Raw genomic sequence first — 21,537 nt, 5'->3', positions numbered from 1 at the left:
TCTATTCATTAGTAAACCTTCATTACGAGTCAAAGACCACGTGGAGTGAGTAATTGTGCGTCGACATAGAGCACTTATTGCCCGTGCTAATAGTATAGTAACGTCAAGTTTAACCGTGCATTACCGCACCGGAGGACTTACACCGGAGCAGCAGCACCACAGAGGATTTACACCCTGCCAGCGGTGCCACTCTCCGGGCAAGGATTATTATTCTTCATTCTTCACTAAGCTGCTGGAAGCAGAGAACCGCCTACACCCCCTGCTGTGGGATCCACGTGCCCGTGGAGACCATCACTCAAGCCCGTCTCTGTCGCACCAGAGACCCCACGGCTTCACCTGCAAGGCGCGCAACCTGGGAACAGGCTGCCTATCCCCGCTGACACGGGGGTGACATCGCCTCCTTGAACCCTGGACTTGCATAGAGCTTTGGCCCCCTCTGCTGGCTTACAACCGGTAGTACACCCTTTCCCAGAAGATCCCTAGATAATTACTTAATATTTACTATTGACTCGCCTGCACATTCTATTTGCCTTATAAGCGCAACTAAGTCATGTAAGATATCCCTTTTATGTAATAAATATTCTAACCGAGTATTTTGTGTGGAAAACCGTGTTATTGTTGGAGTGTTCTAATCTAATAATACTTATGTACAGTATTGGTCAGGAGTACATAGACGGTAGTGATTCAATGATATCAGTACTTGATTAATACAGTCAGGGAATTGTACCCCTCAGTTACAGTTATAAAACATAGTGTTATAAAACATATAGCATATAGTTATAAAACATATATAGTTATAAAACATAGTGTTATAAACATATAGTTATAAAATATATAGTGTTATAAAACAAAAATCATAAAATATATAGTTGTAAAACATATAATGTTATAAAAAATTGTCATAAAATAAAGCATATATAGTGTTATAAAACATAGTGTTATAAAACATATAGCATATAGTTATAAAACATATATAGTTATAAAACATATAAACACCTGACCAGCCTCGACCCACCAACTCTCTGCTCACTGCGTGGCCGCACGCCTCTTCACCGGTTCATCGCCTGCATCTGTCACAGCGCCCCCCTGGTGGAGCACTGGACCAGACTAACCGTTTTAACTAGGGGTGTAACGATGCGACCGCACAACGATTAATTTCGATTACGATCATTCAGGCAACGATTCAATGCATCATGAAATCTCTTCATTTGACCACGATTCGATTCGATTTGATTAATTTTCGATGCATTTTCTATCAGTTAATTCCCCCCAAAAAAAATTTAATACACAAATGTGGCTGGGGGAACTGATTCACTGAGCATGAATGGACTATAGGTCAATAAAAACAATACACACAAAAAAAGAATTACGAAATAAAAAATAATATCGATTATAATCGATTCTAACATTTTCAAATCGATGCAGTTGAATCGTCACATTAGAATCGATGCATTTCGATGAATCGATGCATCGTTACACCCCTAGTTATAACCGGTGGTCACTGGCTACTGTGGTCGACACTTTGCATTCATCCCCTAGACCAGCCTCTAACCATGACAGTGTTCATTTTGTCAACGAAAATGATAACTAAATGGTCGTCAACGAAGCTTTTTCCCCTGACGGCAACGAGACGTGACGTCACGTTAATGGAGACCATGTGACACTAGGCTGGACAAGATATATGCCTCCTAAAGTGTCTAAACGGAAGTACAGGAAGTACAGGCGTTCCGGTTTCGACAAGACAATTATAGAAACGTGTGAAATGCACAATATTTCTTCGTTTAAGCCACTGCAACGGCTTTGGCAGAAGAATTTACTACATGACCGGGACTTTCTAGCTTGTTTGGAAAAGTTTGGTCCGTTCGGAGGCAGCTTCCAGGGGAAGTACGTACAACCGGAAATTCTACCCCATAGCCCATAGACACTTTCACCAGGCTTTATATCACGGAGATAAAACTGGCAACGAGGTTAATGTGACACTAACGACAACGTGACTAAATAATTGATGCAATATCGTTGACTACAACTGACGACACAAAATGTAGTTAGCAAAATACAATTTAGCTTTATCATCAAGACTGTTTACTTGCTAGCTAACAGGAGCTTGTTTGCCATGTCTATTCTAGTTATCTTTTTTTTTATTTTATACTTTTTCTCCCCATTTTCTATTTTTCTCCCATCTCAATTTCGTGTATCCAATTCTTCCCTCCCCTGTCTTGAACGTTGCTAGACTATGCCTACCACTGGTTGGCTGTAGGGAGGATAGAAGCCTTGCATCCGGTACACGAGGAGGCAGCCTGTCGCATCTTTTCACCACAGCAGCTCAAACTCTCAGTGGCGAGGAGTAACGCGTGGGAGGCTCACGCTGCCCCCAATACTTCCTGTTTCCGCCGCACCGGCGTCACCCAACCGACCTGTAGGAGTCGCTGTCCACAACGTCCGATCCCCACCCACCGGCTTTCCCACCCTCTAACACTGCCAATTGTGTTAGTATGAACGACCAGCCAGCCTGTAGCAACGCAGAGAGCTGGGCTCGAACCCAGCGTCTCCTGCGATAGAGGTGAGCGCCTTGCCCACTGCGCCAATCAGCCGCCCCTATTCTAGTTATCTTATTATTATTATATTATTATTATTACTATTACTATTGTTTTATTGCACAATCGTAGCGGGCATGGCCAACCGCATTTCACTGTATGCCCTGGTAATGGTATGTATGTGATGAATAAACTCTTGAATCTTGAATCTTGACAGAAACAAAGCCAGCGGTAAGCAGAAAGGTGACGCGTGGCGGCTGGTTATTTTTGTTAACTCCAGAAGTGGTGTGTGTTTCAGTTGGGTACTTTATTGAACGTCGGTATCACATACAGCTGCTGTAGCGTAGCTTGTTTACATTCCAACATCATAGAAGAAGAGAGTGACATCCAGTACCGAGGTAACAGTTACTGCATATTACCAGCTGGAGAAGAGACTAAGACTAAATCGAGACTAAACGAAGACTAAAATGCTCAGACCTGTATAGTTGACTAAAACTGACTAAACGAAAAATAAATGAAGATGACTAAATATGATGAAAACGAAAAATGAGCATTTGACACATGACTAAAAGTGACATTTGACTAAAACTAAAAGCAAAATAGCTGACAAAATTAACACTGCCATCTGACCATACAAATTTTATATTACAGTGTTGTAGTACTCAAGTCCAGGACTCAAACTCGAGTCAGAGTCCTGGACTGATTTTCAGGACTTGTGACTCGACTTAGACTTGAGCACTGATGACTCGGACTTGGACTTGTACCTCGGAAGGTGCAGACGAGGACTCGGTCTTGTTAATTGATAAATACAGTTATTTATTTGTATTTGTTTTTGTAATAGGCCCTAATCATTTGGCATAAGATATTGATGGCTGGTGCTTGGCTATTGTGTCACAAAGTGTAAATAAACTCCCTTTGAAATGGTGACCGCTGTGTCATTTGTTTTTCTATTTGTATGTCAGCTCTTTGACTGCCAGAGTGAAGTGGACTCAACCTTGATGACTTGGACTCGGACTAGGGTAATGGGGACTCGACTCGGGCTCTTCTTTGGTGACTCGGACTTGAACTCGAACACTGGGGACTCGAGCCTTGACTCGGACACGCGATTTAGTGACTCGACTACAACACTGTACTGTCGTAACCATTCTGCAGGTATTTTAACTTAATTAATTAATTAATTAATTTTAATTAGGGAGTGCAGTTACATCGGGGGATCTCACTAATTACAGTGGTTTTTCAACCTCGATACACCTGCTGATACAGAAGCAATCATAAATGCTGTGATGATTACAGTGGTGCATTGTGGGAGGTAATTAACACAAGGCTGTGGTGTCAACATGGATGACTGGCTGTGAGAGAAGTAAACACAACAACTAAAACCATTTGAATGTGATGTTCAATGTAATGCCATGTATCACTTACCTGCCTGTTTTTGTTTAGTTTTTAGTTTTTTTCTATGTTTTTAAGGCAATTTATTTAGGTGCTTTATTAGAAAGTACCTAACTTACTTTTACGCATAGTATACATTCAGATTCAAATTCTTTATTGCCTATATACATTTACATTTACATTTAGTCATTTAGCTGACGCTTTTATCCAAAGCGACTTACAAGTTCTGTACGACAAGACAGCAAGAAGGGTACAACTCTATCAGCTGAGTAACAATGTTTATCAAAGTGTTGCGTGTTACAGTGTAGGTTAGTTTATTAGGACAAGTGCATGATAGTAAGGTTAGTCAGGGTTAGATTATTATTATTATTATTATTATTATTATTATTATTATTATTATTATTATTATTATTATTATTATTATTATTATTATTATTATTATTATTATTATTATTATTATTATTATTATTATTATTATTATCATTTCAGATAATGATTTATATTTATTGTAACGTATAACCGATAGGGTGTACAGACCCTCATCTGCACATTTGTTTACACTGTTTGTTTTTCTCATATTTGTATATATTCAGATCAAATTTGATTGCCTATATTTATGTATTTCTACTATTACCCTGCCCACACCTGTACCTCCCCTCCCCCCTCCCCCAGGCTGCTATGTCGCCCAAATTTCCCCAAGGGGATCAATGAAGGAATATCTTATCTTATCTTAAATTGAACAATGACACGACACATGGGGGAGAGAGAGAAGTGATAGGCAAGAAAGGGCAAAGGACGGATTGGAACCCAGGATGATGTTGTGTACATTGGTATGAGTCACATGGCACAGATAAGATTTAACAAGATAATTCTTTACATTTTGAAGCCTGACAACTTTTAAGAGGACATCATCAGAACCGGCATAACTGGAGGACATACCGCTTTTTAACCCTTTCAGTTCAGCAGTGGAGAGAACGACGGTATGATACATCTTCAGTTCAGCAGTGGAGAGAACGACTGTGGATAGAACCGCTGTACGATAACTCCTAGACTGAGCTCTTGTTACAATGCAGGAATAACAGACCGCTCGATTCCTCTTAACTTCCACGTCCCCCGGTCCTTGTGAGTGGAACTATGGAGTGCAGAACGTGGGCGGAGCGGTGGCAGCAGTATATCCCAGGACTTGAGGTTGGTTCTATAAGGGCGTGTGGGACTTTCCGCCTCTATGTATTTAGCATTCTTGCTGTGCAGGCTTGGCGGTGGCCTCTGGGAGGCCTGAGGACCGCCGGCTGGGGCGCCGAGACGAGCCGAGGCAGCAGGGTAATTACAAAGACCCACTGCAGTCTATAAATACACGACCCGAGACTTACAACACGGACTGTGTTTACTGTCACATGCACCCGGCGCTCTGCAGACCAGCTAATATCCAGGCTTGAAGGGATAGTTCTGATGTTTTTTTTTTTTACCCTACGCTTATGCCTTGTCTCCACTAGCCAGCGTTTAGCCGTGCTGTGGCCTTGTCTCCACTAGTCAGGGGTTAGCCGTGCTGTGGCCTTGTCTCCACTAGCCAGGGTTTAGCCGTGATGTGGCCTTGTCTCCACTAGCCAGGGTTTAGCCATGCTGCGGCCTTGTCTCCACTAGTCAGGGGTTAGCCGTGCTGTGGCCTTGTCTCCACTAGCCAGGGTTTAGCCGTGATGTGGCCCTGTCTCCCGTGCTGTGGCTTTGTCTCCACTAGCCAGGGTTTAGCTGTGATGTGGCCTGGTCTCCACTAGCCAGGGTTTAGCCATGATGTGGCCCTGTCTCCCGTGCTGTGGCCTTGTCTCCACTAGCCAGGGTTTAGCCGTGCTGTGGCCTTGTCTCCACTAGCCAGGGTTTAGCCATGCTGTGGCCTGGTCTCCACTAGCCAGGGTTTAGTCGTGCTGTGGCCTTGTCTCTACTAGCCAGGGTTTAGCCGTGCTGTGGCCTGGTCTCCACTAGCCAGGTTTTAGCCGTGCTGTGGCCCTGTCTCCACTAGCCAGGGTTTAGCCGTGCTGTGGCCTTGTCTCCACTAGCCAGGGTTTAGCCGTGCTGTGGCCTTGTCTCCACTAGCCAGGGTTTAGCCGTGCTGTGGCCTGGTCTCCACTAGCCAGGGTTTAGCCGTGCTGTGGCCTGGTCTCCACTAGCCAGGTTTTAGCCGTGCTGTGGCCTTGTCTTCACTAGCCAGGGTACAGCTGTGCTGTGGCCTTGTCTTCACTAGCCAGGGTACAGCCGTGCTGTGGCCTGTCTAGCACACAGTGAGCGTCTCCATTGTCTTTAGAACCTGGCCAGACCTGGCTGAACCCCGGCTGAGACAGACACCTTTCACAACCTGGCCAGACCTGAGTCAAACACATGACATGGCATTATAGACCTACTCTTACTAGTTACGCTGCTGGCCAGTATGACTCACTACCATAGGGTCTGTATACCTTTATCACAGTAAATATTAATACTACAACTCTGTATACATCAGATTAGCACTATTACTCAGTAGTACTAATTTATATATGTTAGTACTACTAGTTTAATCACCTGTACATTGTATATTACTGTTGCACTTTACTGTTACATTTGCACTCTGGTTGGATGCCAAACTTATTTTCATTGTACTGTACTTGTGATGCGTGATGACAATGACAATACATTTGAATATAATCTAATCATATCTATTTTTTTTACTTACCAGTGAAGTGCAGCCTGGTGTATATGCATGCATCAGCACATTGAATGATAATAATAATAATAATAATAATAATAATAATAATAATAATAATAATACTAATAATACTAATAATAATAATAATAATAATAATAATAATAATAATAATAATAATAATAATAATAATAATAATAATAATAATAATAATAATAATAATAATAATAATAATAATAATTATTATTATTATTATTATTATTAATAATAATTATAATAATTATAATAATAATACACTTTCATTGTATAGCGGTGTGTTATTCTCATACAATAATTGCAGCCCAAAGTTCTTCACAGCAGAAAATACAGTAAAATAGATAATGAGCATGAAATAGGCCTATATGCAGAATAAGGAAAAGGGTAAAAGCAATAACAATACAACAAAAAGAAAAGAAAAAAATTGAAATTGCATAAAAATGATAGTTTAAACAACAATAAAATAGCTCTCATTTACAATACTGCCTGGCCCTTCCTGGCTCTCAGCTGTATGTTGTTAGCCAACGCTAGCATGGGAGCTAGCGTCCAGCAGCAGGCCTTGTTGTCAATTCTAGGTTGATAAAATGAAATATGTTATATATACGAATATGACCCACTAATGAATACACTAATTACAGCAATGTGGCTATTTTAAAACACTGTATTTGCTAAATAAATACGTCAATTGTGTTCACGTTAGTCACGCGTTAGCTCAGCAGCTAACGCACCGCAGCCTTTGTGAAAATAGTAGTACACAGTGCTACTTTTGAAAACAAGCTTTTTGAGTGGAAAATATGACCAGAATCTCTGGAAAAAATCTCACAAACACTATAGACGACACGTTAACGAATGCTATAATAAGTCCAACAAATTAGTATAAACAGTAAAAACGGTTGTTTCGAAATGCACAAACACGCACTGATTTCCCCGGAGAAATGTATTCTTTGACTGAACGCTCTGGGAAAATCTACCAAAAAACTCGGCCCGGCGTCAAGGGGGCCATTTATATAGTTCCTCTAAGACCTGCGGACTAATACTTGCTGTGATGGTGGTGATGGGTCTTCCACATATGGTGTAAAAAAATGGTGTCCTTCCGTCAAAAACTGGTCAAACCTGGACCTGACTGCCCGGCGTCTACCATGTTATCGCGGCCGCGATATCAGCGACTCGGAACCCAGTGGCGGCCGCTGCCGCTGGTGCCTTGTGGGTCGCAGTTCACGTTAATAGGTCGAGTTGAAAATGTAATGCTCTGAGATGCTCTGGAGCAATCTCTCTCTGTCTCTCGGATCAATCAAATCAAATAATTAACACATGTATGTTGTCATTTTAAACAACTCACCATTCATTCATTATGCATCAGCAGCAGCTAAATTAATGTTATAGTTCACAACACAGCAGCGCGTTTTGAATCGCTAGCCTATTAATTATCGTCTCAGCAAGCACAGTCAATACTTTTTTCCGTAGCCGCATTTCGCGGAGACAGCTGTGTATAGCGAGAGAGAGAGCGAGAGAGAGAGAGAGAGAGAGAGAGAGAGAGAGAGAGAGAGAGACTCACTGTTTAGTTGAAACGTCCAGGGCAGGAGAGCTTGATAAACGTGTATAATCCACTGTTGATGTATTCCAGACCACTGTCCACTGTCCACTGTCTCCAGACTGCATCCGCCATATAGCTTGTTAGCCAAGTGTTAGCTTGTTAGCACAACACAAGTACATTCCTTTGTCCATTTCCGCTCGAACAGACTGCAAACTACCTGGCGTTCTATCGCCATGCTCTAAGACAAACTCTAACCTTAACCAACTTTGAAAGAGTGCCTAAGCTTAACAGTCTAAAGAACTTGCAGTCACGGCACGCTCTAAGACAAACAGCTGCCTGCATCATTCTCACAACAACACAACTATCTCCACCAACGGACCAACCTAGGAATAACCTAGAATTGGAACATTAGAAATTGGATTCGGCCAATCAGAGATCGTCTCTGTGAAATTCTGCTACGGAAAAAAATACTGGCGTCGGCCAATCAGAGAGCGTCTCCGCGAAATGCGGCTACAGAAATTCTTGACGCTACTGGCTAGACCGCTTCAAATCGCGCCCGGATTCCAACATAATAGTCATTATTTCAACGCACAACGCGTTATGCACTGATTGGCTGTGACGGATACAGCGATCAAACTGTGACGCGCACTCAGAGCGCTATCGCGTCTAGCCCGGGCCGAGAAATACGAAAAAAAAATAATAATAAAAAAAACGAGTGTTTTTTATTTGAGATAATAACGTTATATTGTGCATTGGAAATACAAACATACTTAAAATGAGTAAATATTATTCATTTTAAACATGTTTATATTATTTATAGGGCTATAAAACAAAAAACTAAAAAGTTTTATTTTCTTCTTCTCTGATTTAACAGCAGGTGGGTCGGCGCCCGTGCGCCCCTAGTGGCAGAGCCGCCACTGTCGGAACCGCTATTAGTATCCATGCAGGCTAATGTTGACACGCCTTAGTAATAGTATCCATGCAGGCTAATGTTGACACGCCTTAGTAATAGTATCCATGCAGGCTAATGTTGACACGCCTTAGTAATAGTATCCATGCAGGCTAATGTTGACACGCCTTAGTGTCTTGTCTAGCACAGTCTCTGGAGCGTAACAGTAAGAAGCATTTTGTATGAAAGTATTCTGTACTTCTGTATGACAACTATTAAAGAACTTGAACTTGAACTTGAACTAGTGTCCATGCAGGCTAATGTACTGAATTCTGCCATCTGGACACATGCAATTTGAAATATTATGATTATAGAATATAAAATATCAGGCCTAAAATGGTTATCTGATTCAAATGCGATTAATTAGATTAATTAATTACAAATCCTGTAATTAATTAGATAAATTTTTTTAATCGCCTGACAGCACTAATCCATATATACACAAGGTGCAGTGTACACAAGGTATCCTAATTGGCATGATATACATCATACGTTGTACGTATATCATAAGCCGTACAACTCACATGATGGAGAGGGCGCGGCACCGAGGGAGAGTCTGTCTCTCTCTCTCCCCCATGGCCCCTCCCTCCCCCATGGCCCCTTCCTCCCGCATGGCCCCTCCCTTCCACATGGCCCCTCCCACCTGCATGGCCCCACCCTCCCCATGGCCCCTCCCTCCTACATGGCCCATCCCTCCTGCATGGCCCCTCCCTCTTGCATGGCCCCTCCCTCCCACATGGCCCCTCCCTTCCCCATGGCCCCTCCCTGCCCCATGGCCGCTCCCTCCCCCATGGCCCCTCCCTCCCCCATGGCCCGTCCCTCCTGCATGGCCCCTCCCTCCCCCATGGCCCCTCCCTCCTGCATGGCCCCTCCCTCCCCCATGGCCCATCCCTCCTGCATGGCCCCTCCCTCCTGCATGACCCCTCCCTCCCCCATGGCCCCTCCCTCCCCCATGGCCCCTCCCTCCCCCATGGCCCCTCCCTTCCACATGGCCCCTCCCTCCCCCATGACCCCTCCCTCCTACATGGCCCCTCCCTCCCGAATTTGCCCCTCCCTCCTGCATGGCCCCTCCCTCCTGCATGGCCCCTCCCTCCTGCATGACCCCTCCCTCCCGCATGGCCCCTCCCTTCCACATGGCTCCTCCCTTCCACATGGCCCCTCCCTCCCGGATGGCCCCTCCCTCCTGCATGGCTCTGCGGTAGCTGCTGTCCAGACGTATTAACTGAGACTGACGAGCGGCCTGGATGCAGGAGTCCAGCTCTGATCGCCAAGAGAGACAATCAATAATTAAACAGGAGATAAAGGAGGCACTCACTGCGCCGCCCCCTCCTCGCTGCCCCTCCTCCTTCTGCCCCCTCCCTCCCCCTCCTCCCTCCCCCTCCTCCCTTCCACCGCTCCAGATACTATATTTAGTTGCATTTGTCTCTCCCCCGTCTCCTCCTTGTCCCCCTCTCCTCCTTGTCCCCCGTCTCCTCCTTGTCCCCCTCTCCTCCTCCTTGTCCCCCGTCTCCTCCTTGTCCCTCTCTCCTCCTTGTCCCCCTCTCCTCCTCCTTGTCCCTCTCTCCTCCTTGTCCCCCTCTCCTCCTCCTTGTCCCCCTCTCCTCCTCCTTGTCCCCCTCTCCTCCTCATTGTCCCCCTCTCCTCCTCCTTGTCCCCCTCTCCTCCTCCTTGTCCCCCTCTCCTCCTCCTTGTCCCCCTCTCCTCCTCCTTGTCCCCCTCTCCTCCTTGTCCCCCTCTTCTCCTTCTTGTCCCCCTCTCCTCCTTGTCCCCCTCTCCTCCTTCTTGTCCCCCTCTCCTCCTCCTTGTCCCCCTCTCCTCCTCCTTGTCCCCCTCTCCTCCTCCTTGTCCCCCGTCTCCTCCTTGTCCCCCTCTTCTCCTCCTTGTCCCCCTCTCCTCCTCCTTGTCCCCCTCTCCTCCTCCTTGTCCCCCTCTCCTCCTCCTTGTCCCCCTCTCCTCCTCCTTGTCCCCTTCTCCTCCTCCTTGTCCCCGTCCACATCCCCACATCGAAGCCCCGCCCCCTCCGATATGAGACATAAGATAAGATAAGACAAGATATTCCTTTATCGATCCCCTTTGCATCATAGCAGCATGGGGGAGGGGGAGGGGAGGTACAGGTATGGGCAGGGTAATAGAAGAAAGACATAAATATAGGCAATAAATGTATCATCTGAATATAGAAATATGACAGTGTAAACAATATAATTAACTTCCAACTTCCACCAATATGCAACAAAATGTTACTTACAGTAAAAGTAACTTCAGTAACCCCCTTACTTCAGAGAAAGTAACTTCAGTACCCCCCTTACTTCAGAGAAAGTAACTTCAGTACCCCCCTTACTTCAGAGAAAGTAACTTCAGTAACCCCCTTACTTCAGAGAAAGTAACTTCAGCACCTCCCTTACTTCAGAGAAAGTAACTTCAGTAACCCCCTTACTTCAGAGAAAGTAACTTCAGCACCTCCCGTACTTCAGAGAAAGTAACTTCAGCACCTCCCTTACTTCAGAGAAAGTAACTTCAGTACCCCCCTTACTTCAGAGAAAGTAACTTCAGTACCCCCCTACTTCAGAGAAAGTAACTTCAGCACCTCCCTTACTTCAGAGAAAGTAACTTCAGCACCTCCCTTACTTCAGAGAAAGTAACTTCAGTGCCTCCCTTACTTCAGAGAAAGTAACTTCACTACCCCCCTACTTCAGAGAAAGTAACTTCAGCACCTCCCTTACTTCAGAGAAAGTAACTTCAGTACCCCCCTTACTTCAGAGAAAGTAACTTTAGTACCCCCTACTTCAGAGAAAGTAACTTCAGCACCTCCCTTACTTCAGAGAAAGTAACTTCAGCACCTCCCTTACTTCAGAGAAAGTAACTTCAGTACCCCCCTTACTTCAGAGAAAGTAACTTCAGTACCTCCCTTACTTCAGAGAAAGTAACTTCAGTACCCCCCTTACTTCAGAGAAAGTAACTTCAGTACCTCCCTTACTTCAGAGAAAGTAACTTCAGTACCCCCCCTACTTCAGAGAAAGTAACTTCAGCACCTCCCTTACTTCAGAGAAAGTAACTTCAGCACCTCCCTTACTTCAGAGAAAGTAACTTCAGCACCTCCCTTACTTCAGAGAAAGTAACTTCAGTACCTCCCTTACTTCAGAGAAAGTAACTTCAGTACCTCCCTTACTTCAGAGAAAGTAACTTCAGTACCCCCCCTACTTCAGAGAAAATAACTGCAGTACCTCCCTTACTTCAGAGAAAGTAACTTCAGTACCCCCCTTACTTCAGAGAAAGTAACTTCAGTACCCCCCCTACTTCAGAGAAAGTAACTTCAGTACCCCCCCTACTTCAGAGAAAGTAACTTCAGTACCCCCTTACTTCAGAGAAAGTAACTTCAGTACCCCCCTTACTTCAGAGAAAGTAACTTTAGTACCCCCTTACTTCAGAGAAAGTAACTTCAGTACCCCCCTTACTTCAGAGAAAGTAACTTCAGTAACCCCCTTACTTCAGAGAAAGTAACTTCAGTACCTCCCTTACTTCAGAGAAAGTAACTTCAGTAACCCCCTTACTTCAGAGAAAGTAACTTCAGTACCTCCCCTACTTCAGATAAAGTAACTTTAGTACCCCCTACTTCAGAGAAAGTAACTTCAGTACCCCCTTACTTCAGAGAAAGTAACTTCAGTACCCCCCCCTTACTTCAGAGAAAGTAACTTCAGTACCCCCCTTACTTCAGAGAAAGTAACTTCAGTACCCCCCTTACTTCAGAGAAAGTAACTTCAGTACCCCCCTTACTTCAGAGAAAGTAACTTCAGTACCTCCCTTACTTCAGAGAAAGTAACTTCAGTACCTCCCTTACTTCAGAGAAAGTAACTTCAGTACCCCCCTTACTTCAGAGAAAGTAACTTCAGTACCCCCCCTTACTTCAGAGAAAGTAACTTCAGTACCCCCTTACTTCAGAGAAAGTAACTTCAGTAACCCCCTTACTTCAGAGAAAGTAACTTCAGTACCCCCCTTACTCCAGAGAAAGTAACTTCAGTACCCCCCTTACTTCAGAGAAAGTAACTTCAGTACCTCCCTTACTTCAGAGAAAGTAACTTCAGTACCCCCTTACTTCAGAGAAAGTAACTTCAGCACCTCCCTTACTTCAGAGAAAGTAACTTCAGCACCTCCCTTACTTCAGAGAAAGTAACTTCAGTACCTCCCTTACTTCAGAGAAAGTAACTTCAGTACCTCCCTTACTTCAGAGAAAGTAACTTCAGTACCCCCCCTACTTCAGAGAAAATAACTTCAGTACCTATTTTACTTCAGAGAAAGTAACTTCAGTACCCCCCTACTTCAGAGAAAGTAACTTCAGTACCCCCCTACTTCAGAGAAAGTAACTTCAGTACCCCCTTACTTCAGAGAAAGTAACTTCAGTACCCCCCTTACTTCAGAGAAAGTAACTTTAGTACCCCCTTACTTCAGAGAAAGTAACTTCAGTACCCCCCTTACTTCAGAGAAAGTAACTTCAGTAACCCCCTTACTTCAGAGAAAGTAACTTCAGTACCCCCCTTACTTCAGAGACAGTAACTTCAGTACCTCCCTTACTTCAGAGAAAGTAACTTCAGTAACCCCCTTACTTCAGAGAAAGTAACTTCAGTACCCCCCTTACTTCAGAGAAAGTAACTTCAGTCACCCCCCCTACTTCAGAGAAAGTAACTTCAGTACCCCCCTTACTTCAGAGAAAGTAACTTCAGTACCCCCCCTACTTCAGAGAAAGTAACTTCAGCACCTCCCTTACTTCAGAGAAAGTAACTTCAGTACCTCCCTTACTTCAGAGAAAGTAACTTCAGTTCCCTTATACACCGCCCGGGGGTATATGGTATATGGTGCTGTTTATGTGTCAGTGGCTATACAGTCAAGAGACAGACAGGGAGTCTAGAGGTCAAGAGGTCATAGAAGAGGCGTAGCAGGGGTCAGAATGGCAGCGAGCCCACACACACACACACGAACGCCTGTCCAAAGTAGCTGTAGACGGGCGTCTTCGTCTCCAAACACAACCGTCTCTGAGGAGACGAGGGGACATCTAGGGTGGTCCCCTTTTGTACAACTGACAGGGGTGTGTGGGGTGGCGGCGGGGGGCGGGGGGTCTTGATGTGGAGCGACACGCATGTTTCAGACATGTGTTGTTGATAACAGCACTGGAGGAGATAAGCTCAGGATGTCCAGACCACTGCGATAACCCTGTTGTTTGTTCTGTCATGTGTGTTGGTTGGTGGGAAGAGGCTTGCTGACAGCGTCGCAGGGTTCCATCGATAGGTGTTATGGGGATGTCTAGAGAACCCAAAAGCAGAACACATTCACAGGAGAATGAGGCGGTTTAGAAGGTTTGGTGAAGCCAGGGAAGGACAAGGGGCAGGGGGGCTGGTGATGAAGAGCAGGGAGTGGGGGAGAGACGGACAGGCAACAGGAGGGTAGGTAGGTGAGTTCCAGGGGGGTGCAGGCTGGTGAGGTCCGTGGTGGGTGAGTGCAGGCCGGAGGGGTGAGGTCCTGCACATCAGAGAACAAGGGTTAGGATGATGCCGGCTACAGAACTCACAAATCACACTATATATATATACATATATAGTATAGAGGTCCAGAGAAGAGTCCTAGTACCACGAGAGGCGAAAACAACACTCGGACCAGGAGTAGCAGCAGGGGTGCAGGCCTCTTATCCTGGCTCTGTGATGACGTGAGGGTTCTCAGGTGTGCAGGCCGGCCCAGGTATACGCAGAGTGATGGTGACGCGGGAACAGGAAGAGACCCATATAAGGCCGTGGAGACCTGCTGACAGACAGGGAGAGAAAGGCCCTGGCTGTGGCTGTAACAATAGGGATGCAAGCAGCAGCAGGGTTGCATCGATAGGGAGGCTGACAGCGTGACACAGGGTCTTTATTTACCCAGGCAGGTCAATTAAGAACAAATTCTTATTTACAGTGACTGCCTGGTGAGAGGACAAAAGGACCCCTCAAAGGGTAACATGGAAGGGAGACACTTTTTATTTGTTTTTATCTACTTTTTCTCCTCCTTTTTTTCTGTATTTTTCTCCCATCCCAATTTAGTCGTTATGCCAATTCCCCCCTCCCCTTCCTGGTCGCTGCACGCATTTGCCCCCCCACTTGCCGGTCTAGGGAGGGTTGATAGATACTATCACATGTCCCCTCCGATACATGCAGAGTCAGCCAGCCGCTTCTTTTCACCTGACAGCGAGGACTCTGACGGGGGGAGCGTAACGCGTGGGAGGCTCACAGTACTTCCCCCAGTTCCCTCCCTCGCTGAGCAGGCGCCCTGACCGACCTGTAGGAGTCGCTGTTTACAACGACCAGGATACACACCCCGCCGGCTTCCCACCCGCTGACACTGCCGGAGGTACCGCTGACAGCTGGATTCGATACCAGTGTCTCTGCGGTGGTAGGCAGGCGCTTAGTCCACTGTGCTACCCAGCCGCCCTAGGGAGACAAATTTTTTTTAATAAAATATAAAAGAGACAGACGATACATGTCACAGAGCCGGTAAGGGAAATAATTAAAACACACATCAAACAAACAACCAAATACAATTGCAAGGTGTGTAATACATGAAGTAGAACAGAATTACAGGCTGTCATTTCATCAAAGGATTTCATCTTGTGTTAACTTTTTGTCTTCAGTAGTTGAGATCTGTCACTAACATGTTTTGATGATTGAACATGTTAGCTCCTCCCAAAAGCCCCGGGCTTTTTTATCTAGAGGGCCAAATCCAAGATGGCCATCTGGAAAAATCGTGAAAAACTTTTGAACCGGAGCACCTAGAATCATGTATGAAGAGACACATTTCCGTGTAAGTCGACCGCGAGGATTCCGGTTCTGACATCAGCTTCACGTTATGTCGGTTATGACATCATGTTGACCATGAAATCCAAGATGGCCACCATCCAGTTGAGTGAAAACGTAACTTTTTTAATGGGAAGCTGGTGTTTGAAGTTTGACATTTTTACATTATGTAAGGAAGGGGATTAACAATGGTAAAAGTTGGCGACTACTACAATTTTTTCCAAATTCATAAATGTTACTCATATAGACAGTCCAGAAATGTTAGTGAACATGAACAACTCTCTTCCAAAAACCAGCTGGGTAAAATTCAAACTTGTGATGCCATAAAGTCTGGAGCTGCTCCATAGACAATGAATAGGGAAAGATAGTAAGGATGACACTATCTCAACACTCAACACACAAAAAGGAAAACAAACTTTCTGTGTGTCCACAAAATCTGTCAGTCGTTGTTTATGGAGCAGCTCATGACCTGCTCTCCCAAGGAGGGAGGTGACGACGTCCAGAGCAGGACAGGCAGGATGCTCTGACTCAGACTGACATCACATCCATATTCTGTATCTGTACAGGCAACAGAGTTCAAAGTTCGTACAGTATGGGTAACTAACAGAGCTTAGGGTACAGGCGATGGAGTTCAAAGTTCGTACAGTATCAGGGTAACAGAGCCTAGGGTACAGGCGATGGAGTTCAGAGTTCAGAGTTTATATGGTATGGTTGGGGGGCGGCTCTCATCGTGGTACATTGTGATTCATCGGTTATGCCTCAATCTGGTCAATTAGTTACTGTTTGCTTTGTGGAAAAACAAATCCACAATAGCCATCTAACTGTGTAGGGAAGACCAGGGTCAGTTGGCACACAGCTATTTAGAGTAAATGTAACATTGACATGTTGGCCTTTTTGATCCACACTCATCTGTTATGTTACAACTGGACTCTGTTCTCAGACTCATCACTAATAATAGATATGACACTCATCACTGTGTCCTTTATGAGAAGGTTGGTTGGTCCTCTCTGACGGAGAGGCGCAACAAACACTGGTATTTGTTCATTTTTAAGCCCTTATTGGTCATTATACTACATCATTATTAGTAAGATACCTCCTTATACTACATCATTATTGGTAAGCTACCTCCTTATACTACATCATTATTAGTAAGATACCTCCTTATACTACATCATTATTGGTAAGCTACCTCCTTATACTACATCATTATTGGTAAGCTACCTCCTTATACTACATCATTATTGGTAAGCTACCTCCTTATACTACATCATTATTAGTAAGCTACCTCCTTATACTACATCATTATTAGTAAGCTACCTCCTTATACTACATCATTATTAGTAAGCTACCTCCTTATACTACATCATTATTAGTAAGCTACCTCCTTATACTACATCATTATTAGTAAGCTACCTCCTTATACTACATCATTATTACTACCTCCTTATACCACATTATCATTATTGGAATGGAATGTTGGAACCTATGGAACCAGTTCCAGTGACTGGCTGGTCCTAAGTTTTGCTATGTTGCCCCTCTAGCTCATCGAATGAACTCCAACCGCCCTTAAAGCTTGAGATTAAAACCTTGACCTCCAACCTTCATCAATCAAGTTGTACTTGTTCGAATTGTCATCCGTGCTCGTTGTAACTTCCCTTTAAACGACTTGTTGAGATGGAGATTATTTTCCCCCAGTGAACCTCTCGTCTCAAGATCCTCCCCTCGCTCCTCTCTGCTCACTGGCCTGTGTGACATTGGCCCAGTTTGCTGCTTCACTGAATGAATGAATGAACGAAGCGCTCGTCCATTGAGTTCCCTCCCCGCGCCGCCATTTGTATGAATGGAACGCCGGAGACAGGAGAAACGGAACGAGTGCACTGGTCCCATTGATCTAAGAATAGAAGCAACGGACGAGGGAAGCGTTTAATGGAGTTGAAGTGAGTTGAGGAGAAGGCCATTGTGACGTAACACCTCGTAAGACCTTGTTTATCTAAAAGTATGTTGTATTACATGTATGTATAAATATACACACATACCAATTATACGCTTGTTCTATTCTCCATCCATCTATATCCTGATGGGGGATCCCTTTTGAACAGCCCATCTGAGGTTTCTCTCCTCCACGGCGCCTGTGGTGTTTGTTGCTAGGTTTTATTGAGTCGTTCCTTATCTTTATTGGGAAAAGTCTGGGGGCGTTGCATATGTGGATTTTATGGTGGCTTTTGTTCTGGATCTATTGTGATGTCTCTTCTTGATCTGTAAAGCCCATGGGGGCAATTCGTTGTGATTTCGGGCTATACAAATACATTTGATTTGATTTGATTTGACTGAGGTCTGTGATGCCAAAGCCTCAGACTTCAGAGAGTGAGTGGAGGAGACTGTAACACAGGAGGTGTTACATAGGGCGGTGGTGGAAAGTAACTAAGTACTTGTACTCAAGCACTGAGCTAGTTGTACTTTACGTGAGTATTTTCATTTTAGGGAACTTTGTACTTTTTTCAAAGGGAATATTGTACTTTTTACTCCACTACATTCATCTGAACCCATCAGTTACTAGTTACATTGATGAAAAGTATGTTGCATAGAAAAACATGGCAAAGATTGATGAAGATTGTGTATTCTCAAATTTGAAGCCTGCCAACTTCAAGAGGACATAATCAGAGCAGCATAACTGGACCACATACCACTTTAAACTCTTAAGCTGTAGCCCTATTTTTTTTAATCCGCCTAAAAGTACATACCCAAGTAAATGGAAGATTGCTCCACTTCTACAAGGTCCATTTGCATGTTCTTGGTATCTAGTGACATCTATGGATCTCAGGGAATGTATTCCCAGTGTCAGAAATACTGTTACTAGGCTTGAGTAAATTGTAATGAACCAAATGAGAATATCAATAACAAATTTTTTATCTTTGACTGTGAATAACACCATGCTAAAATTGACTAGACCTGAAAAATATAAGCTAATTAATAAATGGAAGATGATTAAACAGAAGGTTTTGTAGATACAGTACTGAATTCTGCCATCCGGAGACATGCAATTTGAAATATGATTATAGAATATAGAATATGAGGCATAAAATGGTTATACGATTAAAATGTGATTAATTAGATTAATTAATTAATTACAAATCCTGTAATTAATTAGATACATTTTTTTAATCGCCTGACAGCACTTATGACTTATTAATCCCTTAAAAAGTAATTCAAATTAATTAATCAAGGTAATTAGTTACATTACTAGTTATGTTACTCATTACCTTTGCTTACCCTTTGCGTATACCCCCCCCCCCCCCCCCCCCCCTTCAGAAAAAGTAATCAGTACTACAACCTGTTTAGATTATGTTGTCAGCTGTCCAGATGTGAGTTGTGGTGGAAAAGTCTACCTCTCTGAGTGTGGCCTTCAAATAAGCTTCCGTCACCACATATTCTCTCTGGAGGAGCCAGCAAACGTCTCTGTTGGCAGCATGACTTGAAATTTTTTCATATTTCGGAATTCATGCTATGTTTATGTAGTAGTAGTAGTACTAGTAGTAATAGTAGTAGTAGTAGTAGTAGTAGCAGGGGTGTAGCTCCAGATTCTGGGCCCCATGAAAGAATGTATTTGTAGGCCCCCAGTGTATGCGAGCGCGCGTAAGCGCGCAAGCGAATTTTTTTGGCCATTTTTTTATTGATGAAAACGCATAATATGGTTTTTACCTATACATTCGGATCAGCAGTTCAGCACCTGCACTGTTGGTGGGTGAGCCTAGTAAAGGATGTCGCATTGCGTTCATCTTCAATGAATGGACCAATGCAATAGTCTGCCAAAGCCCCCCCTCTCTCTCTATATATCTCACTCACACACACACACACACACACACACACACACACACACACACACACACACACACACACACACACACACACACACACACACACTTCAGAAACAAACATACACCTGAGTGATGTCTAGTAAAAAAAAAAAAAAAAAAAAATTGGGGCCCCCTCCTCAGTGCTGGGCCCTTGGAATCTTCCTAAGCTACCCCCCCCCAGCTACGCCCCTGAGTAGTAGTAGTAGTAGTAGTAGTAGTAGTAGTAGTAGTAGTAGTAGTAGTAGTAGTAGTAGTAGTAGTAGTAGTAGTAGTAGTAGTAGTAGTAGTAGTAGTGGTAGTAGTAGTAGTAGTAGTAGTAGTAGTAGTAGTAGTAGTAGTAGTAGTAGTAGTAGTAGTAGTAGTAGTAGTAGTAGTAGTAGTAGTAGTAGTAGTAGTAGTAGTAGTAGTAGTAGTAGTAGTAGTTTATTCAGTCATCACACAATACAATACACAATCTTTGATTCAAGCAGTGACTGAAAAGGTACAGACTGAAGCATAATGCTTATATATGCCTGTCCTATATTCTTAACAAAATGTAAGACTCCAAAACAGTATTCTAAAAGAAAATAATAGTGGTGGGACTCGATAAATTTTTTTTATCGAATTAATTCGAGACTTTATAGTTAATTAATCTAAATGAATCACATTTTAATCGCATATTAATATTTAGGGATGCACCGAATATTCAGCCACCGAAAATTATCGGCCGAAAAGGGTTAAAAAGGGCACTTTCGGCTTTCGACCTGGTCTGGTCTCCTTTGAAAGGTAACATTCGTCTTACATAATAAAGAAAAATCATTGTGCGATTAAATGCATACATTTTTTTACTTTTAATTCTTTCTGTAGTTAATTCATCTAAATGCGGCACGGTGGTGTAGTGGTTAAACACTGTCGCCTCACAGCAAGAAGGTCCAGGGTTCGATTCCCGCTTGGGGACCAGGTTTCCATGATGCCAGTTACCCAGGTGGGGTATCTCCCAGGCCTTTCTGTGTGGAGTTTGCATGTTCTCCCCGTGCTCGCAAGGGTTTCCCCCCGATAAGATAAACCCAATGGAAAAACATGCACAACAACAGATCGCTAACGCTGTGGCGTCCTTGACGAAGACGGACAGGAGCACTTGGATTGGTCCCCTGGCGCGGCTCACGTTGTGCCTGTCTGCTCCCGGCTGCCCTTGGGGGGGAAGGACGATGGGATGGGTTAATCGCAGATACGAATTGCATGCATGCATCGCATGTGTGCCAATTGATGACCTCGGAGCAGGTCCTAAATTATTATTATTATTTATATTAATGCGATAAAGTCCCAGCCCTAGAAAATAACTAAAAAAAATTATTATTCACATTTGTAATCTTCAAAAATAGCTATACCTACAAACCATTTTCTTAAAAACCAAAAGTGAATGACTCATTCTTAAATGTATATCAGCATTGTTCCACAAGTTAACCCCAACAATAGAAATACTACACCTCCTTTTAATCCCTTTCTTAGCTTTTTGAACAGTAAATTTACAAATGTCTCTCAAATCATATTTTCTTTCATGTATTGAAAAAAAACCTTTGCACCCCGTCTGGGAGTAACTTTGCTTTAGCTCTGTGCATTATTTGCATAATTTTATAATAAACCAAATCTTTAAATTTCATAACATGTGACTTTATAAACAGTGTCACTGATGTCACTCTAGGTCAAAATTGGTCGCAATTCCACACTAGCAGGATCCACTCTGTGAATACGACCATGGAAGACAGCTGTGAAGTGTGT

This window comes from Notolepis coatsorum (assembly GCF_963971535.1).
Source record: "Notolepis coatsorum genome assembly, chromosome: 8".
NCBI lineage: Eukaryota > Metazoa > Chordata > Actinopteri > Aulopiformes > Paralepididae > Notolepis > Notolepis coatsorum.
Note: the sequence above shows the minus strand (reverse complement) of the source record.